General features: G+C 36.4%; 11 non-coding genes and 2 pseudogenes across 11 annotated transcripts; all 13 read right to left on the bottom strand.

Moving 5' to 3' along the window:
• Positions 1–115: 115 nt before the first annotated feature.
• LOC113102020 (5S ribosomal RNA) lies at positions 116–234 on the bottom strand. Its single transcript, XR_003290579.1, has one exon. It is a non-coding gene; the product is annotated as a 5S ribosomal RNA (ribosomal RNA).
• A 369-nt stretch (positions 235–603) lies between these two features.
• LOC113102019 (5S ribosomal RNA) lies at positions 604–722 on the bottom strand. Its single transcript, XR_003290578.1, has one exon. It is a non-coding gene; the product is annotated as a 5S ribosomal RNA (ribosomal RNA).
• Positions 723–1,086: 364 nt separating this feature from the next.
• LOC113102032 (5S ribosomal RNA) lies at positions 1,087–1,205 on the bottom strand. Its single transcript, XR_003290591.1, has one exon. It is a non-coding gene; the product is annotated as a 5S ribosomal RNA (ribosomal RNA).
• A 932-nt stretch (positions 1,206–2,137) lies between these two features.
• Positions 2,138–2,256, bottom strand: LOC113102018 (5S ribosomal RNA). Its single transcript, XR_003290577.1, has one exon. It is a non-coding gene; the product is annotated as a 5S ribosomal RNA (ribosomal RNA).
• A 367-nt stretch (positions 2,257–2,623) lies between these two features.
• On the bottom strand, positions 2,624–2,742 carry LOC113102017 (5S ribosomal RNA). The gene has a single exon (XR_003290576.1). It is a non-coding gene; the product is annotated as a 5S ribosomal RNA (ribosomal RNA).
• Positions 2,743–3,670: 928 nt separating this feature from the next.
• LOC113102045 (5S ribosomal RNA) lies at positions 3,671–3,789 on the bottom strand. The gene has a single exon (XR_003290603.1). It is a non-coding gene; the product is annotated as a 5S ribosomal RNA (ribosomal RNA).
• A 370-nt stretch (positions 3,790–4,159) lies between these two features.
• On the bottom strand, positions 4,160–4,278 carry LOC113102061 (5S ribosomal RNA). Its single transcript, XR_003290612.1, has one exon. It is a non-coding gene; the product is annotated as a 5S ribosomal RNA (ribosomal RNA).
• A 524-nt stretch (positions 4,279–4,802) lies between these two features.
• Positions 4,803–4,921, bottom strand: LOC113102056 (uncharacterized; annotated as a pseudogene).
• A 2,792-nt stretch (positions 4,922–7,713) lies between these two features.
• Positions 7,714–7,832, bottom strand: LOC113102051 (5S ribosomal RNA). The gene has a single exon (XR_003290609.1). It is a non-coding gene; the product is annotated as a 5S ribosomal RNA (ribosomal RNA).
• An 8,297-nt stretch (positions 7,833–16,129) lies between these two features.
• LOC113102040 (5S ribosomal RNA) lies at positions 16,130–16,248 on the bottom strand. The gene has a single exon (XR_003290598.1). It is a non-coding gene; the product is annotated as a 5S ribosomal RNA (ribosomal RNA).
• A 1,080-nt stretch (positions 16,249–17,328) lies between these two features.
• LOC113102041 (5S ribosomal RNA) lies at positions 17,329–17,447 on the bottom strand. Its single transcript, XR_003290599.1, has one exon. It is a non-coding gene; the product is annotated as a 5S ribosomal RNA (ribosomal RNA).
• Positions 17,448–18,390: 943 nt separating this feature from the next.
• Positions 18,391–18,510, bottom strand: LOC113102055 (uncharacterized; annotated as a pseudogene).
• Positions 18,511–18,871: 361 nt separating this feature from the next.
• Positions 18,872–18,992, bottom strand: LOC113102049 (5S ribosomal RNA). Its single transcript, XR_003290607.1, has one exon. It is a non-coding gene; the product is annotated as a 5S ribosomal RNA (ribosomal RNA).
• Between the last annotated feature and the right edge of the window lie 1,008 nt (positions 18,993–20,000).

The following is a 20,000-nucleotide window of genomic DNA, read 5'->3' as shown; positions in this document are numbered from 1 at the left end:
CAGGCAGTCTCCAAACCATGTACTAACCAGGCCCAAACCTGCTAATATTCAGAGATCAGGCATTGACTCTATTTTTTGGCAAAATTATTATATACTAAGTGAAAAGTTTCCAAAAAGCTTACAGCACCTGGTATTCCCAGGCGGTCTCCCATCCAAGTACTAACCAGGCCCAAACCTGCTTAGCTTCCGAGAGCAGACGAGATCGGGCATAGCCAGGTTGGTATGGCCGTAAGCGAAGACTGCTGCAAAGAGAGGGCTATTTAAAGACCATCCCATCTAATCGCCAGTACATTATATAAGTAGGAAAGAAAACCCAAAAGCTTAAAGCACCTGGTATTCCTAGGCAGTCTCTCATCCAAGTACTAACCAGACCTAAACCTGCTAAGATTCAGATATCGGGCATTGACTTTTTTTTTTTTTTTTTTTTTTTGCAAGATTATTATATAAATCGTGAAATTTTCCAAAAAGTTTAAAGCACCTGGTATTCCCAGGCAGTCTCCAAACCATGTACTAACCAGGCCCAAACCTGCTAATATTCAGAGATCGGGCATTGACTCTATTTTTTGGCAAAATTATTATATACTAAGTGAAAAGTTTCCAAAAAGCTTACAGCACCTGGTATTCCCAGGCGGTCTCCCATCCAAGTACTAACCAGGCCCAAACCTGCTTAGCTTCCGAGAGCAGACGAGATCGGGCATAGCCAGGTTGGTATGGCCGTAAGCGAAGACTGCTGCAAAGAGAGGGCTATTTAAAGACCAGCCCATCTAATCACCAGTACATTATATAAGTAGGAAAGAAAACCCAAAAGCTTAAAGCACCTGGTATTCCTAGGCAGTCTCTCATCCAAGTACTAACCAGACCTAAACCTGCTAAGATTCAGATATCGGGCATTGACTTTTTTTTTTTTTTTTTTTTGCAAGATTATTATATAAATCGTGAAATTTTCCAAAAAGTTTAAAGCACCTGGTATTCCCAGGCAGTCTCCAAACCATGTACTAACCAGGCCCAAACCTGCTAATATTCAGAGATCGGCATTGACTCTATTTTTGGCAAAATTATTATATACTAAGTGAAAAGTTTCCAAAAAGCTTACAGCACCTGGTATTCCCAGGCGGTCTCCCATCCAAGTACTAACCAGGCCCAAACCTGCTTAGCTTCCGAGAGCAGACGAGATCGGGCATAGCCAGGTTGGTATGGCCGTAATCGAAGACTGCTGCAAAGAGAGGGCTATTTAAAGACCATCCCATCTAATCGCCAGTAATTATATAAGTAGGAAAGAAAACCCAAAAGCTTAAAGCACCTGGTATTCCTAGGCAGTCTCTCATCCAAGTACTAACCAGACCTAAACCTGCTAAGATTCAGATATCGGGCATTGACTTTTTTTTTTTTTTGCAAGATTATTATATAAATCGTGAAATTTTCCAAAAAGTTTAAAGCACCTGTATTCCCAGGCAGTCTCCTATCCATGTACTAACCAGGCCCAAACCTGCTAATATTCAGAGATCGGGCATTGACTCTATTTTTTGGCTAAATTATTATATACAAAGTGAAAAGTTTCAAAAAAGCTTAAAGCACCTGGTATTCCTAGGCAGTCTCTCATCCAAGTACTAACCAGACCTAAACCTGGTAAGATTCAGAGATCGGGCATTGACTCATTTTTTTTTTTTTTTTTTTTTTGCAAGATTATTATATAAATCGTGAAAATTTCCAAAAAGTTTAAAGCACCTGGTATTCCCAGGCAGTCTCCCATCCATGTACTAACCAGGCCCAAACCTGCTAATATTCAGAGATCGGGCATTGACTCTATTTTTTGGCTAAATTATTATATACAAAGTGAAAAGTTTCAAAAAAGCTTAAAGCACCTGGTATTCCTAGGCAGTCTCTCATCCAAGTACTAACAAGACCTAAACCTGGTAAGATTCAGAGATCGGGCATTGACTCTTTTTTTTTTTTTTTTTTTTTTTGCAAGATTATTATATAAATCGTGAAATTTTCCAAAAAGTTTAAAGCACCTGGTATTCCCAGGCAGTCTCCAAACCATGTACTAACCAGGCCCAAACCTGCTAATATTCAGAGATCGGGCATTGACTCTATTTTTTGGCAAAATTATTATATACTAAGTGAAAAGTTTCCAAAAAGCTTACAGCACCTGGTATTCCCAGGCGGTCTCCCATCCAAGTACTAACCAGGCCCAAACCTGCTTAGCTTCCGAGAGCAGACGAGATCGGGCATAGCCAGGTTGGTATGGCCGTAAGCGAAGACTGCTGCAAAGAGAGGGCTATTTAAAGACCAGCCCATCTAATCACCAGTACATTATATAAGTAGGAAAGAAAACCCAAAAGCTTAAAGCACCTGGTATTCCTAGGCAGTCTCTCATCCAAGTACTAACCAGACCTAAACCTGCTAAGATTCAGATATCGGGCATTGACTTTTTTTTTTTTTTTTTTTTTGCAAGATTATTATATAAATCGTGAAATTTTCCAAAAAGTTTAAAGCACCTGGTATTCCCAGGCAGTCTCCAAACCATGTACTAACCAGGCCCAAACCTGCTAATATTCAGAGATCAGGCATTGACTCTATTTTTTGGCAAAATTATTATATACTAAGTGAAAAGTTTCCAAAAAGCTTACAGCACCTGGTATTCCCAGGCGGTCTCCCATCCAAGTACTAACCAGGCCCAAACCTGCTTAGCTTCCGAGAGCAGACGAGATCGGGCATAGCCAGGTTGGTATGGCCGTAAGCGAAGACTGCTGCAAAGAGAGGGCTATTTAAAGACCAGCCCATCTAATCACCAGTACATTATATAAGTAGGAAAGAAAACCCAAAAGCTTAAAGCACCTGGTATTCCTAGGCAGTCTCTCATCCAAGTACTAACCAGACCTAAACCTGCTAAGATTCAGATATCGGGCATTGACTTTTTTTTTTTTTTTTGCAAGATTATTATATAAATCGTGAAATTTTCCAAAAAGTTTAAAGCACCTGGTATTCCCAGGCAGTCTCCTATCCATGTACTAACCAGGCCCAAACCTGCTAATATTCAGAGATCGGGCATTGACTCTATTTTTTGGCTAAATTATTATATACAAAGTGAAAAGTTTCAAAAAAGCTTAAAGCACCTGGTATTCCTAGGCAGTGTCTCATCCAAGTACTAACCAGACCTAAACCTGGTAAGATTCAGAGATCAGGCATTGACTCATTTTTTTTTTTTTTTTTTTTTGCAAGATTATTATATAAATCGTGAAATTTCCAAAAAGTTTAAAGCACCTGGTATTCCCAGGCAGTCTCCCATCCATGTACTAACCAGGCCCAAACCTGCTAATATTCAGAGATCGGGCATTGACTCTATTTTTTGGCTAAATTATTATATACAAAGTGAAAAGTTTCAAAAAAGCTTAAAGCACCTGGTATTCCTAGGCAGTCTCTCATCCAAGTACTAACCAGACCTAAACCTGGTAAGATTCAGAGATCGGGCATTGACTCTTTTTTTTTTTTTTTTTGCAAGATTATTATATAAATCGTGAAATTTTCCAAAAAGTTTAAAGCACCTGGTATTCCCAGGCAGTCTCCAAACCATGTACTAACCAGGCCCAAACCTGCTAATATTCAGAGATCGGGCATTGACTCTATTTTTTGGCAAAATTATTATATACTAAGTGAAAAGTTTCCAAAAAGCTTACAGCACCTGGTATTCCCAGGCGGTCTCCCATCCAAGTACTAACCAGGCCCAAACCTGCTTAGCTTCCGAGAGCAGACAAGATCGGGCATAGCCAGGTTGGCATGGCCGTAAGCGAAGACTGCTGCAAAGAGAGGGCTATTTAAAGACCAGCCCATCTAATCGCCAGTACATTATATAAGTAGGAAAGAAAACCCAAAAGCTTAAAGCACCTGGTATTCCTAGGCAGTCTCTCATCCAAGTACTAACCAGACCTAAACCTGCTAAGATTCAGATATCGGGCATTGACTTTTTTTTGTTTGTTTTTTTTTTTGCAAGATTATTATATAAATCGTGAAATTTTCCAAAAAGTTTAAAGCACCTGGTATTCCCAGGCAGTCTCCAAACCATGTACTAACCAGGCCCAAACCTGCTAATATTCAGAGATCGGGCATTGACTCTATTTTTTGGCAAAATTATTATATACTAAGTGAAAAGTTTCCAAAAAGCTTACAGCACCTGGTATTCCCAGGCGGTCTCCCATCCAAGTACTAACCAGGCCCAAACCTGCTTAGCTTCCGAGAGCAGACGAGATCGGGCATAGCCAGGTTGGTATGGCCGTAAGCGAAGACTGCTTCAAAGAGAGGGCTATTTAAAGATCATCCCATCTAATCGCCAGTACATTATATAAGTAGGAAAGAAAACCCAAAAGCTTAAAGCACCTGGTATTCCTAGGCAGTCTCTCATCCAAGTACTAACCAGACCTAAACCTGCTAAGATTCAGAGATCGGGCATTGACTCATTTTTTTTTTTTTTTTTTTTTTTTGCAAGATTATTATATAAATCGTGAAATTTTCCAAAAAGTTTAAAGCACCTGGTATTCCCAGGCAGTCTCCAAACCATGTACTAACCAGGCCCAAACCTGCTAATATTCAGAGATCGGGCATTGACTCTATTTTTTGGCAAAATTATTATATACAAAGTGAAAAGTTTCAAAAAATCTTAAAGCACCTGGTATTCCTAGGCAGTCTCTCATCCAAGTACTAACCAGACCTAAACCTGGTAAGATTCAGAGATCGGGCATTGACTCTTTTTTTTTTTCTTTTTTTTTTTTGCAAGATTATTATATAAATCGTGAAATTTTCCAAAAAGTTTAAAGCACCTGGTATTCCCAGGCCGTCTCCCATCCAAGTACTAACCAGGCCCAAACCTGCTTAGCTTCCAAGAGCAGACGAGATCGGGCATAGCCAGGTTGGTATGGCCGTAAGCGAAGACTGCTGCAAAGAGAGGGCTATTTAAAGACCAGCCCATCTAATCACCAGTATATTATATAAGTAGCAAAGAAAACCCAAAAGCTTAAAGCACCTGGTATTCCTAGGCAGTCTCTCATCCAAGTACTAACCAGACCTAAACCTGCTAAGATTCAGATATCGGGCATTGACTTTTTTTTTTTTTTTTTGCAAGATTATTATATAAATCGTGAAATTTTCCAAAAAGTTTAAAGCACCTGGTATTCCCAGGCAGTCTCCAAACCATGTACTAACCAGGCCCAAACCTGCTAATATTCAGAGATCGGGCATTGACTCTATTTTTTGGCAAAATTATTATATACTAAGTGAAAAGTTTCCAAAAAGCTTACAGCACCTGGTATTCCCAGGCGGTCTCCCATCCAAGTACTAACCAGGCCCAAACCTGCTTAGCTTCCGAGAGCAGACGAGATTTTTTTTTTTTTTTTTTTTTTTGTCCAGGCCCAAACCTGCTTAGCTTCCGAGATCAGACGAGATTTTTTTTTTTTTTTTTTTTTTTTTTTTTTTTTTTTATTAACAAATTTAAAATATTTCATTAAAAACATTGTACACATTTTCCACAGAAGCATAACAAACAAAAACAATAATTATTTGCCACAGGTTTGATAAAAGCCATTTCTCTAAACACCAAACACATTTATTTCACTTTACATTCAATAAATAACCTTTTATCCCCATTTTTCTTTTTGAAATACAATTAAGGCATTAGCATACCATGATACAATGTTTAAAAACATTATAATAATAAATAATAATACAAATTTAAACCAAACATTGTATTCTTAGTCTACCTCCTCTTCCTCATCTTCCCTCAACACTTGAAATTTTTTCTCAAACAAATGTTTCCCCTTATTGTATTTTTCCCTAAAATGTCTTTTTTTTCTGGCCACATTCAAATTTGGTATTACCTTAAGGGTTCTCCTTCTTAATGTCACCCTTTTGTCCTTTCTATCATCCATTCTGTCCACTCCTTTCTCCTCTTCAGTTATCTCTTGCATTTCCTCCTCCTTTTCTTTTAGTCCTTGGTTCTCCATTTCCTCCAATGCCCCTTGTGTTACTTCCTGTGATGTCAATATTCCTTTGTCCATTTCTCCTTCCAGCCTTTTCTCTTCCAATTCCATTTCTTTCTCCTCTTCAGTTATCTCTTGCATTTCCTCCTCCTTTTCTTTTAATCCTTGGTTCTCCATTTCCTCCAATACCCCTTGTGTTACTTCCTGTGATGTCAATATTCCTTTGTCCATTTCTCCTTCCAGCCTTTTCTCTTCCAATTCCTTCTTATTTTCCACAATATCCTCTTTATTCACACCATCCTCTTCCTCATTCTCTCCACCATTTTGTAATTCAGTTTCTTTTGACATTCGCCCTCCTACACCTTCTGACTCTTTATTTTGAATTTCATTCTCCATCCAACACTCACATCTTATGATCACCTTTCTGCAATCCGGGCACTTAATTGCATCGCAATCCCTTGCGTAATGACCCTGGCCATTGCACTGATGACATTTAAAATCTGGACAGTCTTTGAACACATGTCCCGGATTCATGCACAATCGACAGGTTTTAACCTGACGATCATGCATGATCCTGAAATACTGTGTTCCCTCCTCCGTATCAAACTTTGTACTGTATGGCAGAGACACTACTTCTTTAGGAAATTTCACCCTTAGGTACCTTGTACCATCCGCAATGTCTGTGCCTGGATACATTCTTCTTATGATGTCTGAAACAGGTGTTACGCCCCAATTTTGTAATTTAATTAAAATGTCAGAGTCCTCAATATAGGCTGGCAAATGTATGAAAGAAACCACATACTCCCTTGTTTTCAGTTGTCGAATCTCACACAGTTTTCCTTTTATCATTAATCCTTCATCTAATCCATCGCACGCCTCCCTGTTTATCAGTGTAATTTCATATTCTTTTACTTGCCTTGGTCTGACTGCTAGAATCTTTCCTCCTCCAATCCTTTCGTTCACTGCTTTGATAATGTCCTCTGCTCTTGCATCTCTCTGATCCGCCATGTCAACAATTACTGTAGCCTCTTTAGAGTAAATCCTCTTGTTATAATCCATTCGTCCTTGTCCATCTCGTTGTTCTTTATCCATTTCTTTGTCTGTTAGCACTCGTCTTCCTCCTGCCATGTCCACTTCTTTGCCATGTAATCCATCCATTTTTCAAACAAAAGAAAAATTTCTCCCCAGACAGCAAACTGCTGCTGGGAAGTATAAAAACTATAACAAACAAAAATCAATAAGTTGCAAAAGAAATAAATCTTTACGCAGATAAAACAAAACAAAAAACAAGGTGAGCCTCTCTCACCTACTGCCTACTACAAACTGCCAACTCACTTCCTGTGTGGCTCACTAGCGTTGCCAGGTTGGTTTGGCCGTAAGCGAAGACTGCTGCAAAGAGAGGGCTATTTAAAGACCAGCCCATCTAATCACCAGTACATTATATAAGTAGGAAAGAAAACCCAAAAGCTTAAAGCACCTGGTATTCCTAGGCAGTCTCTCATCCAAGTACTAACCAGACCTAAACCTGCTAAGATTCAGATATCGGGCATTGACTTTTTTTTTTTTTTTTTGCAAGATTATTATATAAATCGTGAAATTTTCCAAAAAGTTTAAAGCACCTGGTATTCCCAGGCAGTCTCCAAACCATGTACTAACCAGGCCCAAACCTGCTAATATTCAAAGATCAGGCATTGACTCTATTTTTTGGCAAAATTATTATATACTAAGTGAAAAGTTTCCAAAAAGCTTACAGCACCTGGTATTCCCAGGCGGTCTCCCATCCAAGTACTAACCAGGCCCAAACCTGCTTAGCTTCCGAGAGCAGACGAGATCGGGCATAGCCAGGTTGGTATGGCCGTAAGCGAAGACTGCTGCAAAGAGAGGGCTATTTAAAGACCATCCCATCTAATCGCCAGTACATTATATAAGTAGGAAAGAAAACCCAAAAGCTTAAAGCACCTGGTATTCCTAGGCAGTCTCTCATCCAAGTACTAACCAGACCTAAACCTGCTAAGATTCAGATATCGGGCATTGACTTTTTTTTTTTTTTTTTTTTTTTTGCAAGATTATTATATAAATCGTGAAATTTTCGACAAAGTTTAAAGCACCTGGTATTCCCAGGCAGTCTCCCATCCATGTACTAACCAGGCCCAAACCTGCTAATATTCAGAGATCGGGCATTGACTCTATTTTTTGGCTAAATTATTATATACAAAGTGAAAAGTTTCAAAAAAGCTTAAAGCACCTGGTATTCCTAGGCAGTCTCTCATCCAAGTACTAACCAGACCTAAACCTGGTAAGATTCAGAGATCGGGCATTGACTCATTTTTTTTTTTTTTTTTTTTTTTTTTTTGCAAGATTATTATATAAATCGTGAAATTTTCCAAAAAGTTTAAAGCACCTGGTATTCCCAGGCAGTCTCCTATCCATGTACTAACCAGGCCCAAACCTGCTAATATTCAGAGATCGGGCATTGACTCTATTTTTTGGCTAAATTATTATATACAAAGTGAAAAGTTTCAAAAAAGCTTAAAGCACCTGGTATTCCTAGGCAGTCTCTCATCCAATTACTAACCAGACCTAAACCTGGTAAGATTCAGAGATCGGGCATTGACTTTTTTTTTTTGTTTTTTTTTTGCAAGATTATTATATAAATCGTGAAATTTTCCAAAAAGTTTAAAGCACCTGGTATTCCCAGGCAGTCTCCCATCCATGTACTAACCAGGCCCAAACCTGCTAATATTCAGAGATCGGGCATTGACTCTATTTTTTGGCTAAATTATTATATACAAAGTGAAAAGTTTCAAAAAAGCTTAAAGCACCTGGTATTCCTAGGCAGTCTCTCATCCAAGTACTAACCAGACCTAAACCTGGTAAGATTCAGAGATCGGGCATTGACTCATTTTTTTTTTTTTTTTTTTTTTTTTTTTTTTGCAAGATTATTATATAAATCGTGAAATTTTCCAAAAAGTTTAAAGCACCTGGTATTCCCAGGCAGTCTCCAAACCATGTACTAACCAGGCCCAAACCTGCTAATATTCAGAGATCGGGCATTGACTCTATTTTTTGGCAAAATTATTATATACAAAGTGAAAAGTTTCAAAAAATCTTAAAGCACCTGGTATTCCTAGGCAGTCTCTCATCCAAGTACTAACCAGACCTAAACCTGGTAAGATTCAGAGATCGGGCATTGACTCTTTTTTTTTTTTTTTTTTTTTTTTTTTGCAAGATTATTATATAAATCGTGAAATTTTCCAAAAAGTTTAAAGCACCTGGTATTCCCAGGCAGTCTCCAAACCATGTACTAACCAGGCCCAAACCTGCTAATATTCAGAGATCGGGCATTGACTCTATTTTTTGGCAAAATTATTATATACAAAGTGAAAAGTTTCCAAAAAGCTTACAGCACCTGGTATTCCCAGGCCGTCTCCCATCCAAGTACTAACCAGGCCCAAACCTGCTTAGCTTCCGAGAGCAGACGAGATCGGGCATTTTTTTTTTTTTTTTTATTAAAATATTTCAGTACAAAAAGAAAAAATATATAAAATATTTCACATTTAAATCATTCTTGTTATAGAAACCTCTCTTTTACAAAATAAATGCAAACATCTCAATTAAGGTTACATTAAAGTTTCTAAGCAAACATAATCCTTTTCACCTAAAAACAAAAAAAAAAAAAAAAACAACAACTACAAATTTATTTCCAGTCCATTCTGTGTTTTCAAAACATAAGGATTGTTATTTAGAATTAGTTGATAAAATACATAAATTGTACCTTCTGCTTTAAAATAACTTTCTAGTGTTCGTATATAATCTTCCAGTTTTTTCTTAAAATAAATCCATAATCCCATTTTTTTGTTTTTGTCTCTTGCTCTATTTTTGTCCTACACCATATTGCATATCTAGCTACAATTAAAAACAAATTTATAACATTTTGATTATCAGATTTCTCATTCATTCCAAATAAAAATATACAATTCCAACTCTCTTCATCTTCTATTACATCCATTTTTTCTCCTAACAAACTCTTAATCACATTTTTAATTTTGTCTCTGAAAAAGATCAGTTCTTTACATGATAAAAACATGTGCACAATTCCTTCAGTTTTTTCACAACAGACTTTACACAATGCATCCCCAGTCATTCCACATTTATACAACTTCTCTTCAGAAAAGATTATATTATGCCTTATATAAAAATCCAGGTTCTCCATTTTAACATCAATATGCCATTTTCTCAAATTTCTCCACAGAACTTCTTCCTCAAGGTTTATAAAAACATTTTTCCAAAATGTATTCCCAGCTGGTTCCTTAAAAACACTATTTCTAAACAAAACATAAAAAGTCCTAAGATGACTCACGTGAAAAGGCTCCTTTTCTCCTTTTGCTTTTAAGAAAACCTTCATTTTATCATCTTCACTGTCTTGTCCTTGTTTTTCTATGTTTACTAACCATTCCTTTGGAATTGCCTCCTTTATTTTATCATATTGCTTTTTTAAAACATTCTTATTAACATGATTTTCAGTATTTTTCACTTCATCATAAATTGCTTGCAAAGGTAAAAAACCTTCCCTCACTTCATACAAAACATCCCTTATTGTTTTAAATCCAGCATTAATCCAATGTTTAAAAAATAATTATTTTCCTCTATATACAACATTCTCATTCAGAAACAGAGGCTGTGTTAAAAACTCCAATCTCCTAATAGGTTTAATACATACATTTGGTAAAAATTCTGCCCATGCTTCTAAAACTTCTTTATAAAACTCCGGGATTCCTGTTATCAATTTAGGTTTTAATTTCATCCACAGAATATCAGGTCCTATTTTCATATGTCCGCATTTATTTAAAAACATTCTCATAAGTATTTTCCATTCAGCTTTATTCTCTTCATTTAAAAAAGTTTTCACAGTTTTAACTCTAAAGCTCTTTTTTTTTTATTCTGGATCTTGCAGCCCTAACCCACCTTCTTCTATGGCCCCTATTAGTGTATTATAAGATGTATCATTGTATCATGTATCATTGATGGCTTAGAGCCCCAGAGAAAATTTAAAACATCTTTTTTTAATCTTTTACTAATTCCCATAGGCATGGGTATCACACCCAAAACATACCACATTTTTGCCATCATTAATGCATTTATAACCAAAACCTTCCCTCTTAAAGTTAATTCCCTTTGTTTCCAATAATTTAACACTCTTTCCATTTCACCCACCACTTCATCCCACATCAAATCTCTCACCATTTTCTCATTTTTCCCAATCCTCACACCCAAAATCTTCAAGCTCTCTTCTTCTTTAAATGGATACATTTTTTGAATTTTTTCAATTTTTCCTATACTCATAATAACCGTTTTTTGTTGATTTATCTTAGCTCCAGAACCTTTACAGTATTTTTCTATTATGTCCATTGCTTTAACTACACTAGCCACATCTTGCACTATTATAGTCGTATCATCTGCATATTGATATACTTTCTGCAACTCTCTATTTTCTTCTGTGTCTATTCCTCTAATTTCTTTCTCTTCCGTTATTGCCAACCCTAATGCCTCTGCCACTAAACTGTTCAGCAAAGCTGATAATGGACAACCTTGTCTAATAGATCTAGTTAAATAAAAGGTCTCTGTTAAAAAACCATTGCACTTTACTTGACTTTTAGAATCTTTATATAAAATCTTGAACCACTTAATAAAATTTTCACCAAAACCAAACTGTTGTAAAATTCTAAACAAATACTCATGTTCAACACGGTCAAAGGCCTTTTCTAAATCAAGACTTATTACATATCCACTTTTTTTTTCAGAGATCATGTAACTTACAACATCTCTTATACTACTAATAGTATCTGTAATATCTCTTCCTGGTATTGCATATGCCTGGTTTGTCTGTATTATATTTGGTAAAATTTTCTTCAATCTGTTAGCTAAAATCTTTGATAATATTTTAAAATCTGTATTTAACATAGTTATTGGTCTATAATTTTTAAGATCTGCAATGTCCCCTTTTCGTTTATAAATTAATTTTACTAATCCTATCCCCATAAAATAACTGGTTTCTTCCTTTTTAAAAATTTCGTCATACACATCTTTTAAAATTGGTGTCATTACATTTCTAAAAACCTTATAAAATTCACTTGGAAGACCATCTTTTCCTGGACTTCTACCATTATTTAGCTGCATGATTGCTTCATCTATTTCTTCTTTTCCAATTCCCCTTTCACATAATTTTTTATCACCATTATCTATCTTTATTTTGATTTTCCCTACCAGAAATTCAATTTCTTCTCTACCCACTCCTTCCCTTTTAAACAAATTTTCATAATAATCTTTTATTTCTTTTAAAACTTCTTCTTTTTCTTTTACCTTTCCTCCTCCTTTTCCTATTAATTCTTTAATCATTCCGGCTCTCTGTCTGTTTTTTTCCATATTAAAAAAGAACCTTGTACATTTTTCACCTTCCACTAAGTATTTTGCTTTACTTCTTATCATTGCTCCTTTATATTTTTTGTCTTCTATATCCTTTATTTTTTCCTCCAACATTACGGTTTTCTGTAAATTGACAACCTCCTTACTTAGCTCATCTCTTAATTCTATTCTTATTTCTTTTTCTTTTCTTTTTTTAATTTTCTGTATTATTTTACTATGTTCTCTTCCACATTTTCCAATGTCATATTTTAAATTATCCCACCAAATTCTCTTTTCATCCTTATACATCTGATTTCCTTTTTCCTTTTTTATTAATACCTCTATTTGTTCCTTAAAATTCTCATCTTTTAAAATCTCAGTGTTTAACATCCATATTCCCGGCCCTCTTTTAAAATTATTCATATCAACTTGTATACATACAACTTTATGATCACTTAACATTGTTTCCTTGTAATATATAGTATCTATTATCTTCAACATTTCCCTTTTACTTATCAAGAAATCTATTCTACTTCTGCATATAAAATTCTTCAACGCCTGTTGCCTTGAGAATTCTCGTATCCCCTCGTTTCTTTCTCTCCAAACGTCCACAAAGTTATTTTCTTCCATTAGACTTTTTAATTCCTTCCTTCCACTATCAGATTTAAAAACCATCCCATCTGCAATATCCATCTTGCTAAATGTAGTGTTAAAATCCCCCATAGTTAAAATGTTCTCCCATTTCACAATAATATCTTTTAGTTTCTTAAAAAATAACACCTTTTCTTTTTCTACCACAGGAGCATGAATATTACACAGAACTATATCTGTCTCCCCCTCCATCATTTTCACTATCAAACACTTTCCTTGCTTATCATCATAAACCACTTGTGCTTTTTCACACACGCCCTTTTTAATTAAAAATGCTACTCCCCTACCTAGCCTCCCATCACCATTACTATAAAATATATCACCTTTCCATTTTTTTTTTAAAACTTTCCATTACTTCATCCCTCCAATTTGTTTCTTGAACCACTAAAACATTTGATCTACTACACAAAAGTTTCAACTTTTCAAATTTCCCTTTTTCTAGTAACCCTCTTACATTAAGTGTTGCAATTTTCAAGAACATAATACATAGCAAAGTACATATTATTCTGAACATTCATCAACTTTTCCCAGCTGCATTAATACCTCAAAACTATTTTCACCAGTCTCTTTTTTTAAATACTTTCTCTTTCAGTTCTTTTTTTTAATTATATGTCTGTTTTGTACATTCTCTAAATTTGGTTTTACCTTTAGTTGTCTTCTTCTTGTTATTGTAACCTTTTCCCAGTCATTTTTGTTGTCTTCTTTTCTCCCTAGCGTTGCTTTCTCTATCATTTGCATTTCCTGCCTTTCCTTTTCCTCCTCTCTTGTTTGTTTCAAGATTTCCGTTTGTATTCCATGTCCTTCTTCTTCTTGCTCTTTTTCCATTTCACAGTACTTCTGTTCCTCCTCTGCATCTTCTCCTATTTGATTCTCATCTTCTTCCTCAGTCTGTTCTGTTTGTTCATCCTCCTTTGCGTCGTCCACATCCTGTGATTTCTCCATTTCATCCACTTGCTCATAGTCTTTATCCGTTTCAGCATCCTCCTCTATCCAGCATTCACATTTCACCAGTACTTTACGACACTCCGGGCATCTTACAGCATCACATTCCCTCGAAAAATGTCCCTTTTCTCCACAATCTCGACAGGAAAAGTCTGGACAGTCCTTCAAAATGTGTCCCGGTTTCATACACAATCTACAGATCTTCATTTGACGATCATGTATGATCCTAAAATATTGCACTCCCTCTGCAGTATCAAATCTCGTGCTGTAAGGCAGTGATAACACCTCCTTAGGGAATTTCACACGGACATATCTTGTTCCATCTGTAATTGTAGTGTCTGGATAGTACCTTTTTCTTATTGCAGATGTAACTTTAACTCCCCATGTTTGCAATTTTGCCATTATTTCTTCATCTGTTATATAAGCTGGTAAGTGCATGAATGAAACAACACACTCTCTTTCTTGAAGATTCCTCACTTCACACACAATTCCTTTTACTGTTAGTCCTTCCTTTAAAACTTCACATGCTTTTTCATCCGTTACGGTTACCTCATACTCATTATTTAATCTTGGTCTTACCGCTAACACTTTACTCAGTCCAACTTTTTCAATCACCGCCTTTATCACATCCTCCACCCTTCGATCTCTTACTTCTGTAGCATTAACAATCACTGTGGCCTCCTTTGAGTAATGTTTTTGTTGTTCATTATCTTCCATCTCATTCCTTTGTCTTCTCACCTCACTTGTCTTTGTTGATTTCCTTTGCTTTATTCTTTCTCCAGTATCTTTTTGAAGTTCTTTACTGTTGCTTTTTTCCTCAGCCATGTCTTTGCCATTGCCATGTTGTTCCTCCATAATCAAAACTTTAAGAGCTTTAAAGCTCCTTTGGCCCTAAGCAGTAAATTCTGCTCAGGGCCCTAAAAAATAGTAAAACAAACCAAGAAAAAAATAAATATTTAACTAAATACAATATAATATAAGACAAACCAAAAACAAACACATGGGAGAGACTTTCTCTCCCTACTGCCACCTCTTACTTCCTGGAATGTACCAACAATCACAGGTGCTCAGGGTGGTATGGCCGTAAGCGAAGACTGCTGCAAAGAGAGGGCTATTTAAAGACCAGCCCATCTAATCACCAGTATATTATATAAGTAGCAAAGAAAACCCAAAAGCTTAAAGCACCTGGTATTCCTAGGCAGTCTCTCATCCAAGTACTAACCAGACCTAAACCTGCTAAGATTCAGATATCGGGCATTGACTTTTTTTTTTTTTTGCAAGATTATTATATAAATCGTGAAATTTTCCAAAAAGTTTAAAGCACCTGGTATTCCCAGGCAGTCTCCTATCCATGTACTAACCAGGCCCAAACCTGCTAATATTCAGAGATCGGGCATTGACTCTATTTTTTGGCTAAATTATTATATACAAAGTGAAAAGTTTCAAAAAAGCTTAAAGCACCTGGTATTCCTAGGCAGTCTCTCATCCAAGTACTAACCAGACCTAAACCTGGTAAGATTCAGAGATCGGGCATTGACTCATTTTTTTTTTTTTTTTGCAAGATTATTATATAAATCGTGAAAATTTCCAAAAAGTTTAAAGCACCTGGTATTCCCAGGCAGTCTCCCATCCATGTACTAACCAGGCCCAAACCTGCTAATATTCAGAGATCGGGCATTGACTCTATTTTGACTTTTTTTTTTTTGCAAGATTATTATATAAATCGTGAAATTTTCCAAAAAGTTTAAAGCACCTGGTATTCCCAGGCAGTCTCCTATCCATGTACTAACCAGGCCCAAACCTGCTAATATTCAGAGATCGGGCATTGACTCTATTTTTTGGCTAAATTATTATATACAAAGTGAAAAGTTTCAAAAAATTAAAAGAACCTGGTATTCCTAGGCAGTCTCTCATCCAAGTACTAAACAGACCTAAACCTGGTAAGATTCAGAGATCGGGCATTGACTCTTTTTTTTTTTTTTTTTTTTTTTTGCAAGATTATTATATAAATCGTGAAATTTTCCAAAAAGTTTAAAGCACCTGGTATTCCCAGGCAGTCTCCAAACCATGTACTAACCAGGCCCAAACCTGCTAATATTCAGAGATCGGGCATTGACTCTATTTTTTGGCAAAATTATTATATACTAAGTGAAAAGTTTCCAAAAAGCTTACAGCACCTGGTATTCCCAGGCGGTCTCCCATCCAAGTACTAACCAGGCCCAAACCTGCTTAGCTTCCGAGAGCAGACGAGATCGGGCATAGCCAGGTTGGTATGGCCGTAAGCGAAGACTGCTGCAAAGAGAGGGCTATTTAAAGACCAGCCCATCTAATCACCAGTACATTATATAAGTAGGAAAGAAAACCCAAAAGCTTAAAGCACCTGGTATTCCTAGGCAGTCTCTCATCCAAGTACTAACCAGACCTAAACCTGCTGAGATTCAGATATCGGGCATTGACTTTTTTTTTTTTTGCAAGATTATTATATAAATCGTGAAATTTTCCAAAAAGTTTAAAGCACCTGGTATTCCCAGGCAGTCTCCAAACCATGTACTAACCAGGCCCAAACCTGCTAATATTCAGAGATCGGGCATTGACTCTATTTTTTGGCAAAATTATTATATACAAAGTGAAAAGTTTCAAAAAATCTTAAAGCACCTGGTATTCCTAGGCAGTCTCTCATCCAAGTACTAACCAGACCTAAACCTGCTAATATTCAGAGATCGGGCATTGACTCTATTTTTTGGATAAATTATTATATACAAAGTGAAAAGTTTCAAAAAAGCTTAAAGCACCTGGTATTCCTAGGCAGTCTCTCATCCAAGTACTAACCAGACCTAAACCTGCTAAGATTCAGAGATCGGGCATTGACTCATTTTTTTTTTTTTTTTTTTTTTTTTTTGCAAGATTATTATATAAATCGTGAAATTTTCCAAAAAGTTTAAAGCACCTGGTATTCCCAGGCAGTCTCCAAACCATGTACTAACCAGGCCCAAACCTGCTAATATTCAGAGATCGGGCATTGACTCTATTTTTTGGCAAAATTATTATATACAAAGTGAAAAGTTTTCAAAAAATCTTAAAGCACCTGGTATTTCCTAGGCAGTCTCTCATCCAAGTACTAACCAGACCTAAACCTGGTAAGATTCAGAGATCGGGCATTGACTCTTTTTTTTTTTTTTTTTTTTTTTTTGCAAGATTATTATATAAATCGTGAAATTTTCCAAAAAGTTTAAAGCACCTGGTATTCCCAGGCAGTCTCCAAACCATGTACTAACCAGGCCCAAACCTGCTAATATTCAGAGATCGGGCATTGACTCTATTTTTTTGGCAAAATTATTATATACTAAGTGAAAAGTTTCCAAAAAGCTTACAGCACCTGGTATTCCCAGGCCGTCTCCCATCCAAGTACTAACCAGGCCCAAACCTGCTTAGCTTCCGAGAGCAGACGAGATCGGGCATAGCCAGGTTGGTATGGCCGTAAGCGAAGACTGCTGCAAATAGAGGGCTATTTAAAGACCAGCCCATCTAATCACCAGTATATTATATAAGTAGCAAAGAAAACCCAAAAGCTTAAAGCACCTGGTATTCCTAGGCAGTCTCTCATCCAAGTACTAACCAGACCTAACCTGCTAAGATTCAGATATCGGGCATTGACTTTTTTTTTTTTTTTGCAAGATTATTATATAAATCGTGAAATTTTTCCAAAAAGTTTAAAAGCACCTGGTATTCCCAGGCAGTCTCCTATCCATGTACTAACCAGGCCCAAACCTGCTAATATTCAGAGATCGGGCATTGACTCTATTTTTTGGCTAAATTATTATATAAAAAGTGAAAAGTTTCAAAAAAGCTTAAAGCACCTGGTATTCCTAGGCAGTCTCTCATCCAAGTACTAACCAGACCTAAACCTGGTAAGATTCAGAGATCGGGCATTGACTCATTTTTTTTTTTTTTATTTTGGCAAGATTATTATATAAATCGTGAAAATTTCCAAAAGTTTAAAGCACCTGGTATTCCCAGGCAGTCTCCCATCCATGTACTAACCAGGCCCAAACCTGCTAATATTCAGAGATCGGCATTGACTCTATTTTTGGCTAAATTATTATATACAAAGTGAAAAGTTTCAAAAAAAGCTTAAAGCACCTGGTATTCCTATGCAGTCTCTCATCCAAGTACTAACCAGACCTAAACCTGGTAAGATTCAGAGATCGGGCATTGACTCTTTTTTTTTTTTTTTTTTTTTTTTTTTTGTTTGCAAGATTATTATATAAATCGTGAAATTTTCCAAAAAGTTTAAAGCACCTGGTATTCCCAGGCAGTCTCCAAACCATGTACTAACCCCAGGCCCAAACCTGCTAATATTCAGAGATCGGGCATTGACTCTATTTTTTGGCAAAATTATTATATACTAAGTGAAAAGTTTCCAAAAAGCTTATAGCACCTGGTATTCCCAGGCGGGTCTCCCATCCAAGTACTAACCAGGCCCAAACCTGCTTAGCTTCTGAGAGCAGACAAGATCGGGCATAGCCAGGTTGGTATGGCCGTAAGCGAAGACTGCTGCAAAGAGAGGGCTATTTAAAGACCAGCCCATCTAATCACCAGTACATTTATATAAGTAGGAAAGAAAACCCAAAAGCTTAAAGCACCTGGTATTCCTAGGCAGTCTCTCATCCAAGTACTAACCAGACCTAAACCTGCTAAGATTCAGATATCGGGCATTGACTTTTTTTTTTTTTTTTGCAAGATTATTATATAAATCGTGAAATTTCCAAAAAGTTTAAAGCACCGTGTATTCCCAGGCAGTCTCCAAACCATGTACTAACCAGGCCCAAACCTGCTAATATTCAGAGATCAGGCATTGACTCTATTTTTTGGCAAAATTATTATATACTAAGTGAAAGTTTCTAAAAAGCTTACAGCACCTGGTATTTCCCAGGCGGTCTCCCATCCAAGTACTAACTCAGGCCCAAACCTGCTTAGCTTCCGAGAGCAGACGAGATCGGGCATAGCCAGGTTGGTATGGCCGTAAGCTAAGACTGCTGCAAAGAGAGGGCTATTTAAAGACCATCCCATCTAATCGCCAGTACATTATATTAAGTAGGGAAAGAAAACCCAAAAGCTTAAAGCACCTGGTATTCCTAGGCAGTCTCTCATCCAAGTACTAACCAGACCTAAACCTGCTAAGATTCAGATATCGGGCATTTATCTTTTTTTTTTTTTTTTTTTTTTTGCAAGATTATTATATAATCGTGAAATTTTCCAAAAGAGTTTAAAGCACCTGGTATTCCCAGGCAGTCTCCCATCCATGTACTAACCAGGCCCAAACCTGCTAATATTCAGAGATCGGGCATTGACTCTATTTTTTGGCTAAATTATTATATACAAAGTGAAAAGTTTCAAAAAAGCTTAAAGCACCTGTATTCCTAGGCAGTCTCTCATCCAAGTACTAACCAGACCTAAACCTGGTAAGATTCAGAGATCGGGCATTGACTCATTTTTGTTTTTTATTTTTTTTTTATTTTGCAAGATTATTATATAAAGTCGTGAAAATTTCCAAAAAGTTTAAAAGGACCTGTGTATTCCCAGGCAGTCTCCAAACCATGTACTAACCAGCGCCAAACCTGCTAATATTCAGAGATCGGGCATTGACTCTATTTTTTGGCAATTATTATATACAAAGTGAAAAGTTTCAAAAAATCTAAAGCACCTGGTATTCCTAGGGCAGTCTCTCATCCAAGTACTAACCAGACCTAAACCTGCTAATATTCAGAGATCGGGATTGACTCTATTTTTTGGATAATTATTATTATACAAAGTGAAAAGTTTCAAAAAAAGCTTAAAGCACCTGGTATTCCTAGGCAGTCTTCTCCAAGTACTAACCAGACTAAACTGGTAAGATTCAGAGATCGGGCATTGACTCATTTTTTTTTTTTTTTTTTTTTTTTTTTTGCAAGATTATTATATAAATCGTGAAATTTTTCCAAAAAGTTTAAAGCACCTGGTATTCCCAGGCAGTCTCCAAACCATGTACTAACCAGG

Source organism: Carassius auratus, unplaced genomic scaffold (assembly GCF_003368295.1).
Source record: "Carassius auratus strain Wakin unplaced genomic scaffold, ASM336829v1 scaf_tig00217675, whole genome shotgun sequence".
In the NCBI taxonomy this organism is placed as follows: Eukaryota; Metazoa; Chordata; class Actinopteri; order Cypriniformes; family Cyprinidae; genus Carassius; species Carassius auratus.
The sequence above is the reverse complement of the archived record's forward strand: the minus strand, read 5'-3'. Positions and strand labels throughout refer to the sequence as shown.